At 45.7% G+C, this 6,440-nt stretch overlaps 1 protein-coding gene across 7 annotated transcripts in view; it reads left to right on the top strand.

Moving 5' to 3' along the window:
- Positions 1-6,440, top strand: part of usp28 (ubiquitin specific peptidase 28) — a 48,409-nt gene that overhangs the window by 840 nt on the left and 41,129 nt on the right. The gene's annotated exons all lie outside the window — the stretch shown is intronic.

The raw sequence follows: 6,440 nt of genomic DNA, 5'->3' as shown, positions 1-6,440 counted from the left end.
AAAGGTCAAGAGAGGACAGTTGGGGAGGGAGTGGGGATTTGATGATGGGAGGGGAGGGCAGGGGAGGGGAGGGGGCTGTGACTATTGTCAGTGTATCAGATGGTGTCGGTCCCTGCCTGTCCCAATAGACCAGGGCTCCCTGTGTTGGTTTAATCATATGGATCAGGGCTGGGATGTTCCATGAGGAATGACGGCAGGAATACTCTACCTCCTGTTTAGTCAGGATTAGGGAATTCCACCATCACATTACTACATCACCCTGTAGCGAGGCGAGATGTGTGGCGGTTGTGGGAGTCAAGGGGCATGGACCCTAAGGGGGAATTATCAGGCAACTGAATCATCCTACCACAACCAGAGAGCAGTGCTGAACTAATATCTACCTCATTGGTGACCCTTGGACTATCGTTGATCGGACTTTACTGACTTTACCTTGCACTAAACATTATTCCTGTGAATGACTCGGTTGTAATCATGTTCTAATCTGCTTACCCACTATTTAAACAGAGTGGGTTCCTCAACTTTCAGTCACTCTGAGATTGTTCCTGAACTTGGTCTCCATTCTGAAGCAGATAGAGTCCCAGTTCAGTTTATGCGGCGGCATCTCTTTATCTTTGCTGACTGGATAGCACGCAACAAAAGATTTGCACCCTATCTCGGTACACGTGACAATAAACTAAACTGAAATGAACTGAAGGATCGGCCATGATCTTGTTCAGTCTTGCAAGAAGTGTCAAGGCCAGAGAGCTCCCTGCCGATTCTGTTTCCTATGTTGTGTTCGAACATCTTACCAGATCCCCATGGTTCATTTCACCTTGAGTAAAAAACAAACTGCTGGGGAACTCGGTGAGTCTGGGATAGTTTAAAGGAGGTGAGCGAGGGTGGTGAGTACTTGTCACACTCTGCCAGGGATGGTGATGGAGGCAGAGAGTATAGAGGTTTATGACAGACACATGCACGTGTAGAGAATTAACAGATCACGGGATGAGATTAGTTTAGCATGGACATTCTAGCCTCAAGGGCCTGTTCTTTGCTTTATTGATGGTCAGAGTATCTGTAGTCCTGTGGGCCAGATCAACCAAAAGACACACAATCCTCTGACTGAAGGCATTTGCCTCTTTCTGAAGTGGTTACCTCCTCTATGTTTTAAATGGTCAACTTATCGTGAGATGTCCCCTAGTTCTGGCCTGTCCACCAAGGAAACTGTCCTCTTGGCCCGTACTCTGTCAGGACTTTCTAAGAGTGTTACAGTGTCGGGGAGATCATGTAAATATTTGGTTGCTCCGTTCAGTCTCCCGAAAGGAATCGACCCACTCACCCTCCAGCGACGTGTTGCCAGCGAGCCTTGCACTTTTACACTTAACCTTCAGCTCCTACATCCCCAAATGTTTGACAGCCAGTCAGGTACTTGTGAAGTTTGTTTGTGGATCATCGCCAGAGATCAGAATCAGTGAGGGTGGGTTGAATAGCCCTTTGTCAAATGTACAGTGATGTCCTGCTATAACATAAATGTGTCTGACTCTGTGAATGGGACCTGTGACTACCAACATCTGACTGGGGCTCGGACAAGAGTGACCCACGAGATATCGTTCTGTCTGAGGCAACAAGGAGAAAACCAACAGATTTTATTTCAAAATGGGGAAAGACATCTCTGAAACTATGTTGTATTAACTGCACAACAGTTTCCCCAAGAACATGGGTGAAGTTATGTCAGAGTATACACTGTACCGTCCTCCCTTGAAGCTGGTGGAGGAGGTCATTGGTGCCATCTTTAGACTTGTATATCCTGTGGTCAGTTGTCCAATGGCTGTTATGCTGTGAACCTACTGGTCAGTCACAGTGTTTTAGTTGATGAGTGGTGAAGTTTTGCTGCTTGTTAGTTACTGTAGACTTCAGGTTTGGGTTGTATGTTACAGCCTGTATTTGGGGAATCACCTTTTGAAAATGGCTCCATGATACAGTCAGATGTGTCAGTTTTGGGTGGATGTAATACAGAGACAACTTGGTACTTTACAATATCTTAATGTAAAATGCGCCCTAACACATTAGAATGAGTCTAACATGTCCCATGGCTGAGCACCTGTTGCAAGCTGGAGATTTCATGTTCGAATCTGCTTACCCACTATTTAAACAGAATAGGTTCCTCAACTTTCAGTCACTCTGAAATTGTTCCTGAACTTGGTCTCCATTCTGAAGCAAATAGAATCCCAGTTCAGTTTATGCTACTCGTGCCCAGCAGTGAAAGGGAAGCACTTTTCCAGAGAGGGGTGAGGTTCTCTGTAAGTATGGGTTGGTTGCTGCCAACTAGCACATCACACAAAGTGAGTGGTGGAAAGACTGGCTATTACCTGCAAATGTCCAGTTGATTGGCATGGAGCAGCATTTCAGGCCAGGTCTAGAATGGGCTTCCAGGCTAACAGTGGGGTCTCTGAAAGGAAAAGGTGAAATGATCTGTATATGTCCACTTGTTAAATCTGTGGGCAGCTGGGCCTTGGGTGGCACTGTGGCAATGCTAGAGAGCCATTGCCTCAGTCCCAGACACATGGAATCTATTCTTCATCAAATACCTTCTAAACTACCCTTATAGAATGGGTACCAGAGTAAAGCTCTAACTATGTAGGAAAGAACTGCAGATGCTGGTTTACACTGAAGATTGACACAAAGTGCTGGAGTAACTCAACGGGTCAGACAGCATCTCTGGAGAAAAGGAAGCGGCGATGTTTCGGATCTGAAGAAGGGCCTCAACCCGAAACATCGCCCATTCCTTCCCCCGGAGATGCTGCCTGACCCGCTGAGTTACTCCAGCACTCTGTGAAACGTCACCTATCCATGTTCTCCACAGATGCTGCCTGACCCGCTGAGTTACTCCAGCACTCTGTGTCTATCGAAACTCTAATCCCCTCCATGGAAACTGCGAAATATATTTTTAGGAAGTCAGTGTGAGAATAATCTGAGACATTAACGTGTGTGTGTGTGTAGCATTCTTGTGAGAAGCAAATGTCTCCAAATCGCTGGCCACAACTGTGTGTCCCCAAGATTTATGTTGCGATCAGCTAACAACATTATTAATAGTTTCATGAGTATCGGTTGTGAAGGTGTACTCTAGTATTACTCTAGTATTACTCTAGTACTCTAGTACTCTAGTATTACACGTCCTAGCGAGTATTTCATAATGTGTGAAAGAAATGTTAATCATGTAAAAACACAACTGTTTAAAGAGAGTTAGTTACGGTTCCAGCTGAGTTTGACAATGATGAATATTGTAGATGTGACCCACTCTGCCCAATGATAATTGCAATGCTTTGTCTGCAGGGATGTGATGTTAGGGACCATGTGGTAGAAGTCAGACATCAAAGTCAAAGAATCCTTGTCACGTCTAAAAGCTTGTGCAGCCTCCTGTGGGATCCAACAGCAGTAGCAAGCGTTCCTCAAATAGATGTCAGTCCCAATCAGTAATTAGATGAACATAGTGTTGTGCCTTAGTATTGTTCGTGCCTGTACACAAGAGGAACAATGTGGACAAGTTGGGATGAAGGGGCTGTTTACTGACTAATTTGCTTAACTGAGCTAATCCCACTCCCTGGTCACATGGCCCTATTTCTCCAAACCTCTTCTCTCTGCGTACCTGCCTAAGTGTCTTTTACAAGTTGTAGTGGTACATACTGCCACCACATCCTCTGGCAACTCAGTCCATGTACACACTGCCCACTGTGTGGAGAAAGTTGCCCCTCAGTTAAAGCTTTGTCTCCTCACTGTAAACCTCTGCTGTGTAGTGTTGGGCTCCCCAGTCCTGGGTATTCACCTTGTCTATCTATGCTCCACATGAGTTTAGATGCCCCAATAAGATCACCCTTCAGCCTCCTCACATCAGCATTGTAACTCAAACCCTCCAGATGTGGCATGATGTTAAACACCGTTCAATCCCAAACAGCTAATTCTGCACCTGTGCTTCTGTCCTGTTCATTGCTGGGGTGATTCTGAATGGAGTGTTATGTATTTGAATGCTGCACTTTTGTTGTCTTTGAAGGCCGGTTGGGGCACGTGTCAGTGTGGAACAAAGAGTTCCTGTGTGTGTGCTTTAGTTTTTGTCTGAATCGCAGCAAGTTTGTAAAGAGGCTTTTGTAGATGTTGTTGGCCAATGTCATCTCAAGCTCGGGATTCACTGAGGAAATGCAAGTCTTTTATCCTGTTTTCATTACGTAGACTCACTCGAAGCATGTATTAATAATCATTAAAGATTATGTAATACATTACTGATACTTTTACTGGAGGGTTTGGATATTGAGTATCACTTGAAGATAAGCACAGTGCTGGAGTAACTCAGTGGGACAGGCAGCATCTCTGGAGTAAAGCAATGGGTGACGTTTCACCTATTCCTTCTCCAGAGACGCTCTGCCTGTCCTCCTAAGTTACTCCAGCATTTTGTATCTATCTTCGGTTTAAAGCAGCATCTGCAGTTCCTCCCTACACATTGAGTAATACTTGGCTATTTGAGTGTTCTGTGCATCCCTCTGTACAGAGTCCTCTCTGTGGCTGCCATCCACACATGTGCAGGTACAGTCCCACCTCTGGGTGTAGCTGGCGTTTGCCCCTCTGATGGGGGTGAGATGGGGGGGGGGGGGGCAGGTGGCAATTGTGGTGGTCCTTCTCTTTGTGCCACTTCCATTTCACTGCCACCTATCGCCGTACGCAGCCTACTTCCCCCCTTCCACCCCCCTCTTCCCCCCCCCCTCGCTCCCCCTCACCCCATCTTCCCCCCCACCCACCATCACCACCGTCCAACATTGTCAACATCATCTTTACATAGCTGAAAATCGACAAAGGTCAGGAGTGAAAACTAAGACTTCAGTGTCTTTCAGTAGTGTCGCAATTAACAACAGACGGACCATTTTGAAGTTTGTAGAAACAAGGAATTGCAGCTACTGGTTTACACAAAAAGACACAGTGCTGGAGTAACTCAGCGGGTCAGGCAGCATCTGTGGAGAACATGGATAGGTGACGTTTTAGGTCAGGACCCTTCTTCAGAATCCCAACCTAAAGGGTCACTCCATTAGATAGGCTCATATAGTTGTAGGGATATGGATCGCATGCAAGCTAAGGAGAATATTTTAGCATGGCATCATGTGGGCTGAAGGGCCTGTTCCTGTACTGTACCTGCCCCATGTTCAGCTTCTCAAGTGTAATTATGCAATTACATTTAGCAATGAATTTTGATTAAAAATCAGAGTTAATGTTTATAAGCCATAGGAGCAGAATTAGGACATTCGGCCCATCGAGTCTACTCTGCCATTCAATCATGACTTTCCCCATAACTCTCGATGAATCCCCATAACTCTTACTATTCCACCCTTACTGTTCAGGAAGCTGTCAATCTCTGCCTGAATGGTACTGATGGTGTGGAAATTTATAACGAGTTAATATTGTGTATTCCCTCACTGTGATTGTTTGCGACCTGATGGTGTGGAAATTTATAACGAGTTAATATTGTGTATATTAGTCTACGGTGCATCTGGCTGCGGCGGGGACTTTAAATCTCGACCGCCGGTCTGCAGCCTACAACAATCTAAAGCCGCGGTCTCCGGTGAGGAAGAGCCGATCCTGGACTGACTCTGGACTCTGGTCCTGTACACGGGGGGGAAATGGAGGAGGACTGGCCAAATTTTTGTGCCTTCCACCACAGTGATGAATGCTGTGGTGGATGTTTGTGTTACAGTTTTATTGTGTGTTCTTTATTATTGTACTGCTGCTGACAACCCAAATTTCCACCAACCCTGGTTGTGTGGCAATAAATAAATTATATCTATCTATCTATCTATCTATTCCCTCACTGTGATTGTTTGCGACAACTGTCCCGGCGACAGTGCGCCAGGTTTGTTTACTACCTCTAGTGCTAGAGTTGGCCCCAGGATTGCTGAGGACCACATATCCATATCATGAGCAAAGCTCTGTAACATTGGCCAACTTTCCCCCATCACCTGCTCTGTAATCTCTCGCTGAAACTCCATTGCTTGACTATCCCGACATCTGGCATTTTTTGTTTTTCACTGTAAACTCTGGCCATTTGGAATAATTCCTGTTGCTCTGTCTTGACCATTGGACCTACTGACCGGTCGTAGGCAATGGGAAAGCAATGCCTTCATTTAAAAATGGTCAGTTTTGATCTGAAATGTCCTTGTCCTACATCCTTCTGAGGTCTGTGGTCCTCCACTACTGACCCGTCCATCATCTCAGATATAATCACCTCACTACTGGCAGCTATGTCTTTAGCAGCCGCAGTGTTAGGTTCTGGAATCCTCTCTCTTAGCCTCAACAAAATCTGCCTCTGAGAACAACACTGGTCACCTGCTGTGGGGGTTTAATGACATTCCAGTGGATGTAGCACAAAGTGGTTTACACCAATACAGGCGTTCATTAGTCCCAGTTGCTGTTCGTCTTCATCCAGT

The sequence above is a fragment of the Amblyraja radiata genome, chromosome 33, assembly GCF_010909765.2.
Source record: "Amblyraja radiata isolate CabotCenter1 chromosome 33, sAmbRad1.1.pri, whole genome shotgun sequence".
Classification (NCBI taxonomy): domain Eukaryota; kingdom Metazoa; phylum Chordata; class Chondrichthyes; order Rajiformes; family Rajidae; genus Amblyraja; species Amblyraja radiata.
Note: the sequence above shows the minus strand (reverse complement) of the source record. Positions and strands in the feature narration are given on the sequence as shown.